The sequence below is a fragment of the Adiantum capillus-veneris genome, chromosome 14 (genome assembly GCF_014529385.1).
Source record: "Adiantum capillus-veneris isolate H3 chromosome 14, ASM1452938v2, whole genome shotgun sequence".
Classification (NCBI taxonomy): Eukaryota; Viridiplantae; Streptophyta; class Polypodiopsida; order Polypodiales; family Pteridaceae; genus Adiantum; species Adiantum capillus-veneris.
Window position 1 is genome coordinate 146,468,983 of NC_140944.1, and position 23,236 is coordinate 146,492,218.

Below are 23,236 nucleotides of genomic sequence, written 5' to 3' on the forward strand. Positions count from 1 at the left end.
GACAATGAAGATATTCTCACAAATATTTCACTATCACTTGGATAGTTTTTGTAACATTTGAAAACATTTACTCGTTGTCTTGCGAGAATTTATTAGTGAATTGTGAATTGTCTTCACTTCAGCTTCAATTATGATATGTGATAATGCAAAGATTTGTTAGGGCTTTGTATATTATGAAGCTTTAATAGTGATTTGTGGCCTTGTAAAGGTTTTTAAGGGCTTCGTTTATTATTAAGCAAATGTCTAAACCTTACACTAAATATATATAAAAACTTATAAGATAAACAGTTTCTGAACTTAAACAAAAGTCACTCAATGGATTCGATAATCTATTAATTAAACCACCGTCGCTTGCTGCGACGGGTCAAAGTTGGTTCAATTTTCAAATTCTATTCAATCTCTTCTAAAGTACATGTAGTTTCTACTTCATGAGATTCCCCTTGCAGCTCATTGTCTTCGTCCACCTCATCATTGGTTACATCATAAGTCCAGCGCGGCATCTCCTCTTTGTAGTTCTCAGCTTGCACTCTTGCCAATAGCCGATGGTTGCAGTACATATACACTAGTTTTTCAGCTCTTGAATTTAGAAGGCGGTTTCTGATGGTGGAATGTACATATTTATATGTACTCCAGTTTCTCTCAGAACTTGAATTGGATGCACATTGGGCTAGTATTCTAACAGCTAGGCATTTAAGGGTGGGTGCACTACCACCATTCATCATCCACCACTTCCACGTTGGTTGCTCCGTGGCAAGTTTCTGCACAAATTTTGTACCAAACTTACCCTTTAAACTTCGTAAGATCAGTAACAGTTGATGCATGCTCATCAGGATCAGCATAAAACCTGCCTATCACATCATAAAAGTCTTCCAACGCCTCCTCATCAAGTTTGTCTATCTCCATTGCCCAATACTCTGGATCCAATAAGAAAGCTACGCTATGTAGTGGACTATGTGCTCCAACCCATCGACCATGCACATACTTTCTCAGAATTTCTCTCCTCTTTTGAGCGAATGGTGTCTTCCAAGGCTTCACAATTGGCTCCTAGGGCTCCTCTGGATTTGCAAGGCTTTCTTGAACACTCCACCAAGCCATCTACACCTTACCTATGTTAGGCAAGGCAGAATCCAGTTGGCGTAATGCGAGCATAATTGGCATCATGACATTGTGAATATCCACCACATCATCCCAGAAGTGGCGATCAGCTAGTAGATCTCTGATCACCCCTATTTTTCTTTTTATCTTGTCCCTTTGACCGGCCTCCCATTCTGAAAAAGTGGCACAAACAAATGTCTCCATCACAGTATTCTTATTTTTTATTAGTGATTCTACCGTATAGTAGTTGGTGCAAAATCTAGTTTCGCACGGCAGTTTTAACATAGTAGACATCCTCTGACGGTACATGTCAAGAACCCTCTGACGCTTCAAAACAAACTTGACTATTAAGCGAGCATTGTCTACTATCCATTTGAACCACTCTGTGTCATTACTCTTGTACCAATCTTGCAATACCAAGTTCAAGCTGTGTGTACTGCAACCAGCACTATATAGGTGAGAGAAGCGACTTTCAAGTATCCTACCTGCAGCCCTGCAATTTTTGGCATTGTCCATGATTACTTGGACAACATTTTCTTTTCCAAGTTCCTCAACTGCGTCACCAATGATGTCAGCTATAAAATTGCCATACTTTATTTGACCAGAGCTATCCACAGCTTTGATAAAACATTCACCACGAGGATATACAAGCATGATGTTGATCAATGGCCGCCTTTGAACGTTGGACCAACCATCACTAACTATGGTGTATCCAGATTGTTCTGTTGCATTTAATATTACCCTTTGAATATCCTGTTGTGTGCTTGTGTAACATTTATCCAACAGTTGGTTTCTCATATGGTGATATGTTGGAGGGGTAAATCCAGCACCATACTCCCCAATGCGTTTCCAAGCTGACTTCCATGCATCACAGGTGACAATGGCCAAGGATCCACTAGTGAAATAGACGGCTTTAGCTAGTGCAAGTTGTGCTTCTTCTAAGGCAAGCGTTTTGAAGCTCGTCTGTAAGCTAACCTGTCTACTTTTTGACGATCCTACCTGAAAGTCAGGAGATCCATGGTTTGGAGGTGTAGTTCCATCGATATGAGAATTTGGTTCCCTGCTTTGAGTGCTTCCATTGGTGGGCGTTACACCCAATGATCCCTCCTCCTGGTTTGATCTTATCGATATCGGGGTGTGATGGTCGAAAGTAGAGAGTTTTGATCTTTTTCTCATGAAAATTAGCTTACCAATTAAAGCTTTTAAGCGCATAGCTGCTTCTTCTGCACCTAACCCCGTGCACTTTCCTTCTTGGATTCTGGTATTGCCACCTAGCAAATGATCACTTATTCTTGGTGCTCCTCCAGATTTCTCTTCGTCACAAAAGTTACATTTCCAATCTTGATACTTATTTAAATTTGTGGCAAAATTCCACTCGGGTCCTGGACTTTTTCCACATGCCTTTCGCTTGCCCTGCGAAGTGGTGCCCTGCGAAGCAGAACCTGGCATCGAGGTAGGAGGTCTCCTCAAGGAAGCCAGGCTTGAGACACCAACATCACTGCTCACATTCCCGGTGGAATACATACTTATTGGATGCCTGCAATACCAATAAACATAGCTCAGTATGCTATCTCTTCTTTCAAGTATTATTCAAACCAAACATTAGTGTTATAATCAATATCACACACAAGCGTAGTAGTGAAACCTGAAGGGAATAAACCTCAATCTACTCAAACATGCTATCTCTTCTTTCAAGTATTATTCAAACCAAACATTAGTGTTATAATCAATATCACACACAAGCGTAGTAGTGAAACCTGAAGGGAATAAACCTCAATCTACTCAAACATGAGCAAGCAAATACAATGGTGAATCAAATATGTGATCAGTCCATCCCAAAAGTAGAGACATCGACCCAAAGATTCACCTTTCTACCTCCTTTCATGAATCAGTCCAGTCCAAAAAAGAACTAATGACCCATGATTCGAGCTCTAATCGAAATAGCAAGCAAATACAGCGGTGAATCAAACATGTGATCACTCCATCCCAAAAGTAGAGATATCGACCCAAAGATTCACCTTCCTACCTCCTTTCATGAATTAGTCCAGTCCAAAAAAGAACTAATGACCCCATGATTGGAGCTCTGATCGGAATAGCAAGCAAATACAACGGTGAATCAAACATGCGATCAGTCCATCCTAAAAGTAGAGATATCGAGCCAAAGATTCACCTTTCTACCTCCTTTCATGAATCAGTCCAGTCCAAGAAAGAACTAATGACCCATGATTGAAGCTCTAATCGGAATAGCAAGCAAATACAGCGGTGAATCAAACATGTGATCAGTCCATCCCAAAAGTAGAGATATTAACCCAAAGATTCACTTTTCTATCTCTTTTCAAGAATCAGTTCAGTCCAAAAAAGAACTAATGACCCATGATAGAAGTTCTAATCAATATAGCAATCAATTTAGCAAATATAACGGTGAACCAAACATGAGATCAGTCCATCCCAAATGTAGAGATACCGACCCAAAGATTCACCTTTCTATCTCCCTTTCAAGAATCAGTTCAGTCCAAAAAAGAACTAATGATCCATGATCAGAGTTACATTAAGTTTTTTTTTTTTTTAAAGACTATTCATTTTTTTTACCTTTAGTTTTTCTTCTAAATTTTAAAGGATGACCAAATTTAGAGGAAGAGGTGATGTGATGTGATGTCTATAAAAGGGTTATATAGAGCCGTCAAATATGGAGGGGGTACACGACAGGCCCGACGGGATTCTTGCTTGTCCTGTCGGGTTTCATATTAAACCCATCGGACCTGCCGGGATTGTTGGTTGTCCCGCCGGTACTACGTTTTCTACCGGTTTTCGTAGGTCATGACATTAGATATGTTATTAACATGAAAAAAATAGTGATAATAACAACAATAATTAACATTTAACAAAATGCGTCATCGCGTAATTAAAATCCCTGATTTCTCCTTAAACCCTAATCTAAAAACACTCATTACTACCCTCTTATACATATTCCTTCTACATCATGTACTAGCAACAAGAAATTGCTACCCGTATCAATCATCAAAGAATTAGAGCGACAACTACAGGTCTGAACTATGCTTGTCAAGAGAAACTCATATCTTCAAGGACAACAACAAAGATCAATAACCAATGGAAAGTCAAAGAATGGCATACTAAAACAATTGACAAGCAATGCCAAATTCTATCAAGAACAACCATAAGGAGCTCATAGATGACGCTCACAGGTTAGGGCGTTGGTCTCTCACCATGGTGGCGAAGGTTTAAATCTTGGGTGCGATGGAGTGGGGCGTCTCGAGTTAAGGAAGAATCTCGAGATTAGATATCTTCGCACTAATCTAGAGATTTTGAGATTCGTTTTTATTGCAGAACGGTGGAGATCCTCTTTTGACCCAAATCAAATGGATCCAACGCCTCCCACCAACTGCCAATGGTTAGATAATGATTTCTCTCGAACACCAGAGCAATGGCCAAAGACGTGGTGAGCACTGAGCTTTTGCGTTTTACGATTTTGAAAAGCAAGCATCTTCCTTCCCTGAAAGGGCACCTCGGTATTATATAAAAGGGAAATTTAACCCGAAGGGCACCTCGGTATTATATAAAAGGGAAATTTAAACCTGCTGAAGTAAAGATGGCGCGTCGTAACCCATACACAGGTGGCCCCTACTCCAGCCGCTTCTATGATATCCTTGACAAACGCAAGAGCCTTCCCGTCTGGCAGCAACGCCATGAATTCCTTCGCTACTTCTCCAAGAACCAGTGCATGATCCTGGTGGGCGAAACGGGCTGTGGTAAAACCACACAGATTCCTCAGTTCGCTCTAGAGGCCGTCCAATCTGATCATCAACCTAGTGCAATGACACGGTCGTGCTGCAATCGGCTAAAGATTGTAGCTTGTACTCAGCCTCGAAGAGTTGCGGCTATGTCTGTTGCTTGCCGTGTCGCTGAGGAGATGGACGTTACCCTGGGGAAAGAGGTTGGGTACAGCATCCGTTTCGAAGACCAAAGTAGCCCCAAAACTTTGTTAAAGTACCTTACAGATGGGATGCTTCTGAGGGAAGCCATGGCCGATCCTCTCATGGAACGTTACTCTGTCATTATCATCGACGAGGCTCATGAGCGAACGCTGGCAACAGACATACTTTTGGGCCTGCTTAAAGAAGTCTTAAGAAACAGAGCAGATCTTAAGGTTGTGGTCATGAGTGCCACCCTTGAGGCAGAGAAGTTCCAGTCATATTTCGGCGGTGCCCCTGTTATGAGAGTGCCAGGCAGGCTCCACCCTGTTGAGGTATTCTACACTCGAGAACCAGAGAAGGATTACCTTGATGCAGCCATCCGCACCGTACTTCAGATTCACATCTGTGAGGCCCCTGGGGATATCCTACTTTTCCTTACCGGAGAGGAAGAGATTGAGGTTGCTTGTCGCAAGATAACTAGTGAGATTAAGAATTTGGAGAATCATGTCGGGCCTGTAAAAGTAGTTCCACTCTACTCTTCTCTTCCTTCGGCAATGCAAGCCAGGATTTTTGAGGCCGCTCCTCTGCCTACACAGACTGAGGACCCTCCAGGGCGCAAGATAGTGGTGTCAACCAACATCGCAGAGACTTCTCTAACTATTGATGGAATCGTGTATGTCGTTGACCCCGGATTTGCCAAGCAGAAAGTATACAATCCTCGCTCACAAGTGGAATCTCTTTTGGTTTCTCCCATCTCAAAGGCAAGTGCACTCCAGAGAGCTGGACGAGCTGGTCGCACCCAACCGGGCAAATGTTTCAGATTGTACACGCAGAAGAGTTTTGACGAAGATCTAAAGCAACAGACATACCCTGAAATGCTACGGTCGAATCTATCAAATTTGGTCCTAACATTGAAGAAGTTAGGGATTGATGACCTGGTGCACTTTGACTTCATGGATCCTCCAGCACCAGAGGCCCTCATGCGGGCTCTCGAGCTGCTGAACTATCAGGGCGCATTGGATGATGATGGAAACTTGACAAATCTAGGAAAGCTACTGAGTGAATTCCCCTTAGATCCTCAAATGTCAAAGATGCTAGTGGTGAGTCCAAAGTTCAATTGCTCGAGTGAAATTCTATCCATTGTGGCGATGTTATCCGTCCCTAATTGCTTTCTTCGGCCCAAGGAAGCGCACAAGGCTGCAGATGCGGCCAAAGCTCGATTTGCACACATTGATGGAGACCACTTGACATTGTTGAATGTGTATCATGCATTCAAGCAGAACAATGAGGATCCTCAGTGGTGCTCTGACAACTTCATCAGTTTCCGAGCATTAAAATCAAGTGACAACATCCGGGCCCAGCTTGCGCGCATCATGAACAATCATAGCTTGGCAATTCATACCTCACACTTCAGCAATCGTGATTATTATGTGAACATTCGAAAGGCCATTCTAGCTGGATACTTCATGCAAGTGGCTCACTTAGAGAGCACAGGGTATTACAGGAATGTGAGGGACGGCCAAGTCGTTCGTCTACATCCTTCGGTGTGTCTTGAACATAAGCCCAAGTGGGTGATGTATAGTGAGTTGGTGCAAACTGCCAATAAATTCATCCGCATTGTTACAGAAGTGAGCGGAGAGTGGCTCACTGACATTGCACCCCACTTCTATGGAGACCTTAGCAATTTCCCTCCAGGTGAAGCAAGATCAGAGCTCCAAGCAATGTACATGCAGAAACATAGGAGACGACCAGAGAAATCTGCCGCAGGATAAACATCAGAGTGCCCAATATTAAAGTGGTCGACATCTTAATGTTAGCTCAAAGATTGAACAGACGAGAAGCTGCTTGAGAACTCAGTGCATGGTCGGCATGGAGTTAATTCCAAAGCCACAGAACTCAAATCAAGCTCATTTTCCGGTACCCTGATACCCTTCCGTTGAAACCCTGGCCTTGAGTGCAGTTGGCACCCTTACCCTTCGTCCTACGTTCCTCCGCACGAATATTGTGCTTTATACCGATTTTTCTTCCTCTCCCCAGACTCCCTCAAAACAAGTGATTAAATCACGAGGCCTGCCCTTTTGATATGCTACCAAAGTAAGGAAAAGAAAGAAAACAAGGCGTCTATAGAACAACTGGCACTGCCGGCTGAATATATGTATCAATGTTGGCAAGATGTCAAAAGGCATGTAACTTCAGGGAAAAAAATCTTTGAAAGCTTGCCAAGTCCTTGAAGAGTGTGGCTTGGTAGCTATAGACATCCACCAATGCATGGCACTGCTTCTGAGAGAAACAATGGTCCGAAAGATCCACTCATATCAATGTGTAGTGTTCGTCGAGACAAACTCCTTCTTCATCTCCTCCTCTTGCAAGTGGTCTTGGGCTCTTTATGGCTTATGCCTCGTAAGACAGAGCCATGAAGACGGGAGCGTGCCCGATGCGCGATGGACTAATGATGGGAGTGACTTGGAAGTCCGGGGCGGGGACAAAGATTCTTGGATTAAAAAAAATTATGCTATATATATTACATTAGATATATATTGAGCTTGTCAATTAAACTTTTAAAAATCTACTAAATTTCCTTCTCTATTACAGAAACCGCTAGTTTTTTTTGCCTGTTACGGCCCCCAATCCTTGTTAGCAAGAGCTCATGATCAATTATAACAAGGCAACAACCTGTGATTTACGGTATATCCCTTCATTTTCTTTCCTGCCGAAACAGTAAATTGTTTTTGTAGTCATTTTCAATTGCTAATTTTTTATGAGGGCAGCATATAATATCCTCATTTATACTTTACTTTCACTTAAGCAATGAGTGGCATCTTCTAACCTCGTGCTTTCATGCCTGATGAAACTTTGATCGAAGTGAAGCCTTGTGAGCCTCTGGCAGGACGTGCATGCCCAGGCAGGTCATAGATGCATACCCTCTTGCACAGTGCAGTCATAAGTTTGCATTCATGTGTGATTCATGTGTGTGACAGTACCTGCAATATCCACAGGACACGCGGTATCAGCTTCCAGCTAGAGGTTTTCTCAAGCATCCTTAGCGTTTGTTTTGGATCAGCCTATCAGCATTTTGGAGCGTTTCCAGCCCCTAGTGCCAGCGTTCTCAGTGCTCAGTCCGTTGCAGACCCTCGCCTCAACACCACCAGTGTTTTTATATTTCAGCTATAGCAGATCAGCGTTTTCACTTTCCTACATAGTTGCATCGTCATCATCGTCGAACCCGTACCCATTGTACCCTTCAGTATCTCAGCAGTACCCAACATCAATAGCATCAAGTACCCATCACCATCTCAATATCTCAGCATTTAGCATCATTGTATTAGCATTCATGCAAGTAATAAAGCAAGTACTAGCTCTGGCAACAGAGGAAGGGGGCCCTTGAAGGTGGTCAAGGCCCGACATGCAGTGCCGTTTCCCTCTCTCTGTGCATCTCTCTCTTTCATTCAATTCAGTTTAGTTCTTCCAAGTGAAGTAAGGCAACCTTGTGTTTGTGCTGAGTACTAGGTCCGAGCTAAATCCCTTCCTACGACCACAAGCATCACAATACACTTCGAATGACTTTTGCAAATCCGGCAAAGTCAATACTGGTCCCGTAGTCAATCAAAAACATGTAGCAGATGGTGTCTATGTTCTGCCTCATCCTTGGAGAAGACTATAATGTCATCAAAGAAAGCGCCCACAAAAGATCAGTACTCTCTGAAAATCCTATCCATCATTTGGTTGAAAGTCGTTGGAGCATTGGTAAGGCAAAAAGGCATCACCAAAAATATATAAACCGAAGCTCGTCTGAAAGGCTATCCTGTAGACATCTCCTGGCGCGATTCTGATATGATGATATCCGCTTTTCAAATCAATCCTGCTGAAACAGGAGGATCCCTGTAGTCGATCAAGAATCTCATCGATCCTCGGAATCGGAAATCTGTTCTTGATGGTGATTTTATTGAGAGCTCTATAATCAATGCACATTCTCCAAGATCCGTCTTTCTTTAAAACCAACACCACCGGAGAGCAGTAGGGTGAAGTACTCGGCTGGATAAGACCCTTTTCCAAAAGTTGTTTCACTTGGTTCATAATCTCTTCATTCTGGGCTCGGCTAATAGGTTAAGGTGGCCGGTTCGGTGGCGTGCTTCCAGGTATCAGATCAATAGTATGATCCTCAGGACGAGATGGTAGCAACTCGCCTGGCGGGCCCTCAGAAAAGCAATCAGCATGAGTGTGGAGAAAATCTTGGCGTTCTTCATCAAATTCAGACATATTCATTCTGTGTTCATCATTAATTCTTTCAAGTAGATCGAGTAAACAAACAGACTCGATTTTATTAATTTGGAAACGGCCGAAGCCGATACAATAGAGACAGACTCGCCCTTCAGTTTCACATGAAGTACAATTTTTCGGCCCTTTTCATTTGTCAAAGTCGCTTTCTTCGCCCAATAATCGACCACGGCGTTGTTCTTATGGTACCAAGGGACTCCAAGGAGGATGTCACAACCTTCCAAGGGCATTATGTAAAATTCCTTGTGCCCCAAATACCCCTGACAATGCAACCGAAGTTTGCCAATGACAATCTGGAACTAGTCCTGCTTTCATCTTGCCTTTTCTGCCACGTTCCTCAGCTGCCACGTGCCTGTCTTCATGTTGTTCTTGTTGTGCCTTTTTGGGGCACTTCACGGAGACGTGCCCATGTTCCCCGTATCCAAAACACTTCCCTTCTTTGATGTAACTAGCCCTCTCCCAAAGAGTGAGCCGGGGTCGTGTATCCTTGTCTTTCTTTTCTTGGAAACTCTTTTTCTTTCTACCTTCATTGTGAGAGGTCTGTTGGATTCTCTTAGTCAAGATCCCATCAGTAGGGTGCCTCAGGCAGGAGGCCCTTGGCAACCTTCGACCAGATGGATCTTTTTCACAAAGATGCGCAGAGTTGGTTTGAGCAGGAGACTGGAGGACCGCTTCGCTGTGAGCTTGCTTCGATCTTGGGAGCTCTTGCGGCGTGGCTTGGAGCAGAGACACCCTACGTGCACGGAGGAGCGCCTATGGCAGCCCCTCGTCTGGAACCCCATGGTTAGCACTCAGAGAGGCCACTTGGTTGGCAGTCGGCCTCATGTTTCCTGGGGTCCCATGGCAACGGGTCCAACGCGCTCTTTAGGTGACTGGCTAGAGTTCACAGGTTTGTCAGAGGAGGTGCAGGGTCTTCAGCTACAGGGCATGAGAGGGATGTAGAGCATGTGCCAAGACATCTCAGAGTCAGTTCCAGCTGAGTGGCTCACACCTCTCGAGCCAGTAGCACCCCGGTGGATGGGAGCCTTCACACGACTGGAGGTTCTCATCTCAGTCAGGGCCTGCTCAAAGACTGTTCCATCCCTTTTCTTCGAGCTCCAGGGTGGGGGATGCCTTCAACGAGTTTCAGTAGAGGCCCCGCAGGTGGCATAGTGTTGTTTTCAGAGGATCCGAGTAGTGGGCATCTGTGGGAGGACTTGTGCATAGATCCTAACCCAGCAGCTCTTGAGACTGGACACTTGAGGCTGTGGGCTTGGGAGTGTTTTCCACTGGCATGAGTACAGTGGGATCCTGGTGAGTGGCTATGGAGGGATCCCTTCTCTTCTACAGACCACCCAGGAGTCCCATTCTTTCAGTACACTGTTCGTCTGGGACATCATATACTAGAAGCACAGAGAGAGGCCCGCCCCGCCGACAGCACCTCATTGGCAGGAGGAGGGCCTCACAGCTGAGTTCTTGGCAGCATTTTGGGAGAGGTTGTGGGACTCCAGACAGCCGAGGCAAGTCACCTTGTTTCAGTGGCTGGTCGCACACAGAGCTACAGCAGTTGGGAGCTAGCTAGTGCATAGAGGTCTCTCGGCCGCATGTGCAGCTTGTGACCATCTTGTGGAGAGTCAGTGTCACTGTCTGTGGGACTGTCCCTCGGCCCAGCAGGTGTGGCTACGAGTTCTTCGCCTGATGCCTGCTCTCTCCACGGCTCGACAGTACCGGCTTGGTCCACCCTCACAGGCCCGGCACTTCAGTTTGAGCTATCCTCCACCAACAGGATGATAGTGATGCAAGAGGGACGACCTACACTTCAGTCTGCTACAGAGCTTACTCCACAGGAGTGGTGCAGCGAGAGAGAGGAGTGTTGGGAGCTCATCAGTAGCCTGACACTCTGGTTCATCTGGTGGGCCCGTTGTTTCCGCATCTTTGAGGCTCGCCCTGTGCCACCAGCAAAGACTGTACGTGATTTTTGGCTAGAGCTGATCCACACTCTCAGAGGACAGCTCGAGGGACTACAGGGCAGCTCCGACCGCATGCGGGAGCGCAGAGAGGCTTTCCTACGACTCGGGCGTCCTGGGCCCTTCTACACCATGGTCCAGGGTGTACTACAATGGCACTACCGACCACCTGTGTGGCTTTTCCCTCACCCCATTTCTTGATTTAGCCCCATTGTACATATGCTGGTTTTTTCATTGGGAGAGTCTCCCACCATGGTTGTTCTAGCCCTCTCTTGAAGAGGTGGTTGTAGCCCTATGGGCAGTTTCAGTAACTAATAGAAGGATCTTTTTCTCAAAAAAAAAAAAAAAAGATCCCATCAGTGGGGTAGGTCAAATTTCCCGAATGTATCGCAAAATGCCGTTTCGCATGACCCATCAAATCTTGAATAGAATTAGACTTTTGTTCTAGGCAGTAGTCTCAAATCTCTGTAGGGAGTCCGCAACAAAACCGCCCAATCTGCTCCTTAAATGAGGCCTTCTTAAATGAAGACGTTGATATAAAAGAGTTTCAGAATTTCTCACAATAAGCATCCAAAGAATCTCCCTTGGTCATCCGAAGATGATCCAAGTAGTTCGTATATCTCGTTCATACTGCCGAGTCAGCCAAGAAGAAATAAGAGCCTTTTGAATTTCAACCATTTAACTGGAGCTTCCTTTCTCAGAAGAAGAGTGGACCACCATGTTCGAGTATTTCCCTTGAAGAAAGATGTAGCCCTCCTAATCTTGGAGTGCTCTGAGTAATGCCCTCCAAAGAATGCTATGTCAAACTGCTGAATGAAGGCCAAAGCCCTCGGAGCATCTTGGAATCCAGAAAAGGATTCAAATTTGATCGATTGTCCACCTTCTTTGAATTCTTTTACTTTCTTGCTTTTATCTTCGAGAAAGTCATGTTGGTTGGCTCTGTAAAATTGCTTCTTCTTTGCATAAAACATGTGATTGTCGGAGTCCGAACTGACTGAAGATGACTCCTTTGTAAAACTATCAGAAACTTGGCAAAATCTGGGCTTCTTAGCCTTTTTCTTGCCCTTTCCGAAGCTTTGCTTCTTGCTTCGCTTTTTGCCTTTTCTGTCTCCCTCGCTCGAGTCAGAAGAGCTAGAAGAACTGTCAGAAGAAGAAGAAGAAGAACTGGGTAGTCCTTCAAATCGTACACGCTTCTTCTGCTTTCTTGCCAATGCAAAAGAAGATTGATGACCCAAATAACCCGGGAAGTCAGTCCCCTTCTTGTGCTTTTTCTCTTGTTTTTTGGATTTGTTGTTTGCATCCAAAAGCTGACTAATCTGTGTCTGAACCACCTCTTGTCATTCTTGCTCTGTAACCATCCTCGGAGAAGGAGGTTTTTTGATTGCCGGTTTGATGGGTGGTTCTGTGGTTTTCTACCACTGGGTGTGCACTTCTATGATGGATTGTTAAGACAAATTTTGCAAATTTTGGATCCTTCTCAATTTTAATCATCTTCTTTATTGCCTCGTCAACCTGCTGTTGACGTTCCATCTCTTCAAGTTCGAACTGAGTAGGCCGAGGTGGCCCGTACTCTTCCTCTGTTTGATCATGCAAATCTTCTTCGTGATCTCCGCATTAGCAGATGCAGAATAAGTCGAGTGATTCTTGTTGGAATCCATAAATGTCGCAAGAAAAGGATCTGATTTCCCGGTAAAGAGAAATCGGCCGCGCTTTGATACCACTGTAACAAACTTGGACACTCCAAGTCAAGATTCTACAGCGACACAACAGAGATTCACTTTAAAACAGTTCACAAAGACGACACCCCCCAACGTAGTTCCGTGCCCCGAGGTATTGGCCCCAAAGACTGGCGCCCCTTTCGGTATTTCTTTTTTATATTAATCTGTGTTCAAAGTACAAGAGAGTCGGCAGGCGCTCACTCTCAGACTCTGCATCCAGATGCTCTGAGTAATGAGGCCTAGCCCACTTATTTATTGGTACAAGGGATGCCCAAAAGCAGAGCCCCAAAAATCTCTAACTCAAAAGCTTACTAACTCAAAAGCAATTATCCAGAAAAGCTTGGCTTTAAAATCAGCCAGGGTAAAGCAGCCAACGCAATTTACGGAATTCCGTACATTCTGCCATGTCAGCAGTCAGCGGAAATTGCGACGTCTGTACAGATGCCACGTGTTAGCCTGTCAGCACGATTTCCAACGCGTTTTTCAAGACTGTCACGTCAACTTGTCGGCGCATTTCAGCGGTCCTGCAAGCTGCCACGTCATCAGTTTGTGACAGTTCGAATGCCCGCGGCATAATCATTAAATGGGTTACCAACTTCCTGAAGATCATTCTGAAGATCTTGTTGTGGTGCTACCGGGATTTCCTCATTTGCTTCTGAATGCTCCTCTGAACTGGCTTCTGCTTTCCCACTGAGCTTTTGAGGTATAGACCCGTCTGGTTCCCGACCATCAATCTGAACTGATCTTTTCCCAGCGTTTTCTTCAGTGAACTGATCTGGGTATTGTTGTTTTTGTCGTTCCGCTTGTTGTTTGTCCATTAGCACTGCATTGAGGTCAATATTTGTTTAAAAAAATTTGTTTATAGATCTTTTTGGTTCCATATTTCTTAAAAGAGCTCTTCCGGCCTTAATGCCTTTCTCCATGATCTTGTGTTATCTGTCTTGACCTCGATTCTCCTGTTGGAGCCTTGGATGGTTAATGTTTGGTTTGCATAATCATGATACAGCCCCAGCTGTTCTTAACCATGGCCTTCCTAATAACAATCCATAAGCCTCTTGGACATCCAACACCAGAAAACTGGTTTTGAATTTCTCTTTCCCCACCCTTATTTGCATGTTTTTGATGAGACCGGTGGCTTGCACTACCATGTGATCTGCCATCCTTATTCTGAATGGAGCTGGCTTCATCTCAGTGATTCCCAGCCTTTGCCGAAGATGCTCATCGAGAATATTCACTCCTGCTCCTCCATCCAAAATAACTCTAGATAGCGGTTCCCATTGTTTTTGGAGCTTATAGTCTATTTGGATTATTGGAACCCTCATCATCTCTAATGGCCGCTAAATCCACTGTTCTAGCCTCTGCTTCAACTTTCCTCTTTTGTCTCATAAAATTGGCCGCCTCAAGCAATGTGTGTCGAATGTCATCCAGCTCTACAGTTAATTCGGTGACAGACTTTGACATATATCTCATTGATTCTCTTGTAGCTGTTGGCTGGCTCTGTGATGCATCCACCTGATTCTTCCCTAGTCCAGTGATTCCAGCTTTGGTAAGGTCTGCTCTGACTTGCATTGATTATTCTCTCAGATTCTGTATTGCAGCCATCATAGACTCATCTAGTCCCTCGGCTGCTTACTTCAATTTTGCTTCTGAAGACTGGACTTGTATTCTGTGAATTCTTCGAGTATCTGAACTTTCTGGTTGTTCTGACACCTTCTTTGATAGATTTTCAATGATTTTTTATGCAAGCTCCCTTTGTTCCTACCATTCATCGATTACTTTTTCCTTACCTTTAGCCTTCCACACCTTCCTCTGATGTTTCTACTTTCTAGCCTCAGTAGTTTGGTTATCTTCTTCAGTGGGGATTTTTTCAATCACTACCCCTTTGCTTCTTGTGACCACTCTTACGGGTACTGGTTCTGGTGGTTTCTGGTCAGCTATCTCTAGCTTTGGAGATTCTGGACATTGAGCTGCAAAATGACCATACTTTCCACAAGTATAGCAGTTCATATTTCTCTTGGAAAAATCTCCCCTACCTCTACCCCTTCCAGTTCCATTCTGATAGCGCCCCCTTCCTCCTCCAATGCTTGTAGTAGCTTCATTTTCCCTAGTACTACTGCCTTAGGCGTTTCTGGATTCGTAAGGGCAATCATTGACAAGTCCTTTCCTTTCTTGAAGTGATGAATTCGAATTCCACACTTGTTCCAGACATGCCCAAATGCTTTGCAATATGTACATTGGGAACACTCACTTGACATATGGTCCTTTGACCTGTACTTTGAACACCATATTTCAATTTTCCTCATTGAGGTTCTTGTTTTGGCTATCTCAGCAATTCGCTTAGACATTTCTTCCTTTCCTAGTTTTGCTTTTTTCCTCTGGTTCGCTTTCAAAAGAACTGGAGCTGGATCTAGTTTCTGAACTTCCTTCCGTACAGGATTCATCATCACTAGACTCCCTTCTTCTATGCCCTTTCTCCTTTTTCGCCTGTTGTTCCAGCTTTAGTGCTCTCTAGACCAGATCATTACATTTCTTTGTTGGTGCTGGTACTTCTTGCTCTCATATCCTCCTACTCTTAAAGCCATTTAAGAACCAAGCTCTCATTCTTTTTCCTGATGGAGGCTCTTGCAGTTGTCTAATTAGTTCTTTTATCTTTTCCACATACCTTCTTACTGATAGCTTGCCTTGTTTGATCTTATCTAGCCCACATAGAATATCTTCATCTCCCCTATTGTCTGAGTATTCCAATTTAAAGGCTTTAATGAGATTGTGATATGATCTGAGTTGACAAGCTGGGCAATGGTAATACCATTTCCTCGCTGCAACTTGTCACGTGCACATCTAACCCTATGTGTACGTGGACAAGTTAACTTCATGACAGGGGTTTAGTTAGCCTACCTTAGGAAGTGTTCTGGCACTTTTATGAGTCTGTTCGTAGACGTGCATGTCCAGACACTTAGTAGATGCATATCCTCTGGTTGCACACAGCATGATCATCAATATTACCATCAGATTCCATCAGAAGCATTTTACAGTGCAGAAAACCTATTTTCCCTATTTTAGCCATTTTTCAATTATTATGTTTGAGTGACTTTGTTGGGAAACTGGGTAGGGCAATTTGACTCAACAAGTATATAAGACAACCTAGTGCTAGCACTTTCTGGCAGAAGAGACAGCAGGAACGTTGTGTTCAAAAGTGCACCTTCTCGGCAAGACCCCCCGGGCATGATCACCTAGCGGTTTCAGCCAAGAACAGCCTAGCGTTTTTCTTCAAGTGCAAATTCAGCCTAGCGTTTTATAGTTGCAACAACCTGGCGAAGCAGACACAGCAGATTCCCCAACGTTTTGCATCAAACACAGATTCAGCCCTAGCGTTTTTGGGAGCAGCAGAACCCTTAGCGTTTTTGCAAATTCCCGGCGGTAGAACACCCCTTGCATCAGCGTTTTGCATTTGCAGTAATCAAACTCCGCACCGCAAGTCCCAAACCTCGCAGATCTCACATTCTCGTAGCAGATTCTCGCCGCACTGTCAGATCCACCGAAGTTTACAAATTCAGCCCAAAAAACGCAGATTTCAGCATCTACATTTTCAGCGTGTCGTCGTCACCTCATCGTCATCGCTGTCGTCACCGACATAGAGTCAGAATTCAGCAGATCAAGATTTGCAGATTTCAACCCTTAGCGTTTTCTGATTTCAGCCCGTCTTGTCGTAGTCCTTATCATCGTCGACATCGTCAGCAAGTCCATTGCATTGTAGAAATTTGTGCAATCGATAGTAGACCGCTCTCGCCATAGAGAGTGGGCCTTCGAAGGAGGGTTTGATAACATTCTGGTGTCGTATTCTTCTCTCTCTATCTCTCAATCTCAGCACCTTCATTCACAGTTTTTATCACTTTGTTTGTCATCACTTGCACTCTCTCATTCAAGGAACGGAAGGCTCTCCCTTCCGTAAGTAAAAGGAACCCTTGAGCACAGTTCGGAGCACTCATCTTGAGCAAAGTTCATCATTCACATCCGCTGCACCTTACATTGGTATCAGAGCTTTGGCAGTGTTTTGTATCACTCAAGGAAAGAATCACATAAAAAAAAAATTGCTTGTTGCGGTCGCACGTAACCCAAGTCCAATTGGGCGTGTTGATTCCTAATCGTGTTTTGAAGAGTGATAGGAAACCCAAGAAAGAAGGGCTTGTCTAGCCTCTCCTTGTTTCTCTTTTCACTCGTTGAGAGCGGACCGTGCACTTAGCGGCCGGCCAATCGACATGAGGTGGGAAAAAGAAACCTTGGTGTGAGCGCAAGGCCGCCAAGGGGTGCGTCCGTGGGAAAGAGAAGAGCTTGGGTAAGAGAAGATCCTTCTCTAACACAGATTGCAAGAGAAAGAAGAACCTCAAGACTCCAGAATCTCAAGAACCTCAAGACTCAAGAACCCAAGACCCACAAGAACCCAAGATCCTCGTGAACTTAAGAACCCAAGACTTCAGTGTATGGTCATTACTCGAAGCGGAATGGATACTTCGCACGGAGGTGATGAGCATGGCAGTGGCGAAGAAGAATTTTCCGCACCATAAGGTTTTTCTGACCCTCCCCCTTCTCCATCTACGCCAAGGATTGCACCAAATCCTATGGAGTCTTTGGTCAAGTCAATGATGGACATGATGTTACACCAAGAAGCTCAACGCGTTACCTTGGATCGCGAAGCGTGCTTGGCGGCCGAGGAACGAAAAGAACGAAAAGTAGAAAGAAAGGCAGCTATTGAGCGTGAGCGTGAGCAAGCGCGCATGGCGGCCGAAGAAAGAAAGGAGGCGGCCGAAGAAAGATGAGTGGCCTTGGAGTCAGAGCGTGAGGCGCAGAGAGACCTACGCATGCAAGAGTTGGCCCGACAGGTTCTCACCTCGAAAACTGAGGCGGCCAAAGATGTTGGTGGTTCATCAAGTGGCGCAAGCCGAGATTCGGACTCCAACAACCCCGTCACCGAGAAGTTGACTTTCAGTAAGTATGACGGTAAGATGGATGCTAGTGTTACTCATTCTTGGTTGCATCAATTTAATGCTTATTTTGCAACAACTAAGAAGACAAGGAATAGCAAGGTTCTTACGACAGCCATGTACCTTTCCGATGATGCCATTAATTGGTACCACGCATGGCAAGAGGCACAATTGGCCATGCACCTAGAGGAAGCCGACGGAGACGCGCCCCTTTCCTTCAATTGGGCCGACTTCCAAGACAAGCTCAAGGCGCGGTTTATGCCACCACACTACCTAGCGTGGTTGAAAGAGGATTGGCGCCATCTCAAGCAGAATGGTATGCCAGTCATGTCTTTTTCTAACCGTGTTTTGCAGCTCGGCACCCAATTATGCAAATCGGATGATGAGTGCAAAGAGGCTTTTCTTTTTGGGTTGGACGAATATATCAAGTTTGATGTAGAGGTCTTCGACCCCGTGGATCTCAACAAGGCGGTAGCAATTGCTCTCTCCCAAGAGATGAAGCACAACAAGGGAAAGCCCAAGGAAAACAAGACCTCTCCAAGTACCACTCAGATTTCTCAGAACCCGCAGAGCGGTAAGAATGGTAAGAATGGTAACTCTTCTGACCAATCTTCCTCTAGTCTCTCAGAAAAGAACTCTATAAATGAACCTAAGGGTAAAGCTAACACAATTGCTAAACCTAAGCTCACTCCATATGAAAAGGCAGAAAAAGGAATTTTAGCAGGATACATCACGTCGGAAGAGCAAAACATTTATTCTAAGGAAGGTCAATGTTATCATTGTCACATCAAGGGTCACATCAAAAGAACATGTCCTAAGCTTGAGTCTAAAGAACCCACAGAACCCACTTCCTCTGTCAATGCAATAAATAAGAACACTAGTGTGACCCAAGTTTCTCATGATCATCCATTGATGAGTCTCTCATTAAGTGTTATGGTCATGTGAAGGGTCAGTGTTTTCCCATATTGTTTGACCCAGGTAGTATGCATGATGTGATTAGTGACTCTCTTGTAGAAAGAGCCTGTCACGAGGACGTGGCAGTTATTAACCATGTCACAGAGATGTGGCAACTGCTAACCTTGGTTGTTGGTTTCTTTCCAATGGGGTTTATTTTATTTGTTTAAGACCCTCTTTTTGAAGTAGCAAACGGTCGGACATTGTATGGCCAATGTGAACGGTAGATTCACCCGCAGACGGGAAGGGGTCGGCACTGGAATTCGTATGGTAAGAGGATGTCTAGGCTCAGAGCAAGATCATATAGGTCCCCCCGTCGCATTTAGCAAGTTGGTGGATACTAGGAAGTGAACTCAATTAAGGCGTAAAGTCAAGGTGGGACTACCAACCAAAAGTATCCGACAGTTGGGCCACATTGCATTTTTGGATGCGGTCCCAATGAGGATAGATGGTCAGAAGACCAGTGGGAGCCCAACGGAAGCATCTCCTAAAATTTAGGGAACTGCTATTTTGGGCCACGAAATGTGTTCACGTCATTACCTTCGGTATGACTAGGGGAACACTTTACAACTCTGCCGCGAAGTCAACTGACGCACCAGTTGAGATATTTTTAGCAGGGAAAGCCCAAACTCGGAAATTGGGCGACGTGTCAGCTTGTGAGCGATTCTGCCACTCTGGGAGGCAAAAACGAGCTGCATATCAACAAAGGGGGCGCCATTTTCAGCCACAAGCGGATTGCAACAGGTACAGAAGCTATGGAATGCTTACCTTGCCCTCTATGCACAGTATGGTGACGGGAGTGATGCCCCGCACGCTACATACTGCTCTCTTTCTCCCCTACGTGCAGTTATGTGATGCCCCACAAGAGGGCTACTCATTTGACTGATGTACAGTTGTGTGGGTTCATGCTTTTGTGCTGAGGCAAGAGCCTCCTTGAGCAGGAACAGGGGTAGCTAACTGCTGCTCCAAAGCAGGCACTGGTGAGGGTCATAACCTCACCGTACAGGTGCAAAATCAGCGCTGTGTATGCGCTGTAATTTGACTGTTTTTCAGCCATACGGACGCCAGGATCATTGGGAATCGTGCCCCACTGGCAAAGGACAATTAGGGGACTGTTTGGGGCTGAAAACAGGGCAAAAACCAGTAAATACAGCGTGCTGAATTTACTGTTTTTGGACAGGAATCAGAGGGTATACGACAGTGCAAGCGAGTTCCAGCAGGGGAATTGGTTTCGCGCAAGTTTTGGGGCTGTTATGCTGCCGAAATTTGGCCAAATCAAATGGTATCTAGGTGGATACACGTGAAGGATTCCCAAGACCTTACCTTGTAATTTACCCTCCTAAAGAATAAAGAAATACCGAAAGGGGCGCCAATTTTGGGGCCTACAGGTTGTCGGCGTCTGCTCGGAGCATTCTAGCTTCCGAGCCATGTGTGAGTTGAAGTGTTAACTCCCGTCGCAGGTTCTCTTTGCAAAGTGCTCTGTGTGTGTGTATAAAGTAAAGAATTTCGGGTGAAAGCCAACGCCTACCGCCCTACGGGCCGGTTTCATGGTTCCATTGCCGGGACATCAATCACTTTTTCCTCAAAGAGTGAGCCTGGATTGTTGAGGGTAAAGACACACAGTGCAAGAACGCGGGGATTACACTATGGCCGACAAGGGGAAGGGAATTATGGAAGAGGGTTCCTCTCCAAAGGACAGGCAGGAGATTCCTATGGTTTTTGAGATTGGCAAGAGCTCACGGCCACGTCAGTCTGTACCTCCTGTCAACGTCAATGTCCCTCCAGTAGTACAGGGCTTTATGACAGGGCAACTTGAGGATGATGCGTTTAAGACTCAGTTAGTTGCCGCGGTGAATGTCTTTTCGCAGCTGGTGCAGAATCCGAGGTTTATGGAATTCTTGCAAGCGCCACCAGTGCAACAGCAAAATAGGCAACCTACGCCGCGTACGGAGCTTGTTGAAGCTCAAGCCCAGGTACTTCATGAGGCGCAGGAGGAAAGGGAACACTCGCATGTTGCGGAGTCGGGGGCTCCAAAGCAGGTTCCTCCCGTGCTTGAACAGGTGGCTAGAACGCCTATTCCACAGGTTATGCCAGTTCAGCCCGCCACCTTTCAGAGCCAGCATGCTGTCTTGAATGGACAGGGAGCTGGATACCAGGCTATGCACTCAGTTTTTCCACCACCCACGGTACATCCTGGGTATTTCGGGGGTGGATCAGTGTTCCAAAGTATGGCTGGTTATGCGTCTGGAAGTCAGCCGTACATGCCAGGAACAGTGTTCGGGGGTATGCAAGGCATCATGCCAAACCCAATGTATGGTACTATCGGCATGCAGCAAGGTTTCCACGGCAACCAGGGCCAGTTTGGGGTGCCACAGGGTCATTTTGGCATGGCTGGTTTTTCTGGACAGCAGCCAGATATCGCACCTCTGACGCAAAATGTGAATGGCCAACACATGCCGATCATGCCTAGTACAGTGCCCATGTTGCAGACCATTCCGTATGACAATTTGGGGGCACTAGAGAAGCCGAAGGCTTACAAAGAAGGTGGTGCAGCGGTAAAGTTCATTACCTTCAGTGGTTTCGAGGACAAGACAAAGGCACTCACTTTCCTCCAGCAGTTTGATACAGCTTATGCGGGAGGGAATTTTACAGAGGCCTCGAAGGTCAGGAAAGCTGCCACTTTCTTAAAGGACAATGCGCTTACATGGTGGACGACATTGTTAATGCAAGGACAGGCACCCGCCACTTGGGTTTACTTCAAGCAAATGTTTGCATCTGCTTGGCTATCAAATGAATTTGAAGCCGATGTCTTGACAGATTGGCACCAGCTTACGGCAGCTTCGTGCAAGAGCTTGCTGGAGTACAATAGGAGGTTTTGTAAAGCATTACTCTCAGTGACCTCCTACAGATTTGTGCCATTGACAGAGCAGATAGAGAAGTATTGTTGTGGGCTGCCTAAAGGGCTTCGCGATTACTGTACAAAGAATAGAGTGGCTACCCTTACTCAGCTTATGGAAGTTGCGAACACTGGTCTTGCCCTGTTGAAAGGAGAGGACAGTGGATTTCCGAGCAATGATAAAGGAGGGCAGCAAAAGAAAAATTCAGCGAAGAAGCCCTTTGTGAAAACGGCTCCTGATGCGTCACAGGGGTCAGAACAGGCCACCAAAGACAAGGATTCAGCTGGGACTTCTGGAGCGCAGGCAAAGAAACAGAAAAGGAAGCCTTTTGTGCGCAAGTCACTCGAGGAAAAGAAGGTCCTAATGGCTGAGAACAAATGCTTTATATGCGAGCAGCCTGGTCACTTTTCTATCAATTGTCCACAAAGAAAAAGGCCAACTGACTCAGAGGATAAAGAAGACCAGAAAGACAAGAAGCCTAAACCCACGGCAGGTTTAGTGCCAGACATGGTGGGTGACAGGCCCAGCACAGATGCCAGTGAGTTATGCAGGGCATGGGGTAAAGTTAGGGATCAGACGGCACTCATCTTCTTTGATCCAGGTGCCAAAGCCAACTTTATCTCACCAGAGTTAGCTATGAAGCTCGGCATCAAAGCTGAAGAGATGGGGTACACAGCAGAGGCAGGGTTGGCATGTCCTGGCCACTCAGAGTGTGTTACTCCCATCATTGGAAAACTGCGTCTGCATATTCAGTCGTATGTGGACACTGAAGAGTTTTACATCATGCCGCTGGAAGGTTGTGACGCCTTGTTGGGGATCCCGTGGATGTTCCGAGTGCATGCAGTCTTGGATGCCTACAACAAAAAGATCACTGTACAGCATAGGGGCAAAACTCACATCTTGGATGTAAAGCTTAAAGGAGAGTCAGTCCCTATTGTATCTGCTTCTGCTATCACTTCTGTAATAAAGAATCATCTTTCTGTGTACTTGATTTTTGCACGTGATGTCTCAGATAGGGATCAGTCAAATTTATCTGTGTTAGATAAAGAAAGGTCAGCATTTTTGCAAAAGTTTAGTGACTGTTTTTCTGATTCATTACCGTCGCAATTGCCGCCAGAGAGACCTGAGGACCATCGGATAGATTTGGTGCCAGGGTGTAGCCCACCAAATAGACCTCCCTACAGGGTTAGTGCGGCGCAGCAGAAAGAGATTATGGGCCAGGTTGAGGAGTTATTAGAGAAGGGGCTGATTCAGCCTAGTTCTTCACCCTTTTGCTCCCCAGTGCTCCTAGTGCAGAAGAAGGATGGCTCATGGCGCATGTGTATTGATTACCGTGCGTTGAATAAGAATACCATCAAGAATAGGTTTCCTATTCCTCGCATTGATGATATTCTCGATCGTTTAGAGGGTGCTGCAATTTTCAGCAGGATAGACCTGAAG

The 23,236-nt window shown here is 45.3% G+C and overlaps 1 pseudogene; it reads left to right on the plus strand.

Moving 5' to 3' along the window:
- The first annotated feature begins 4,715 nt into the window (after nucleotides 1–4,715).
- LOC147443314 (putative pre-mRNA-splicing factor ATP-dependent RNA helicase DEAH2 pseudogene) lies at nucleotides 4,716–7,908 on the plus strand (annotated as a pseudogene).
- The last annotated feature ends 15,328 nt before the right edge of the window (nucleotides 7,909–23,236 follow it).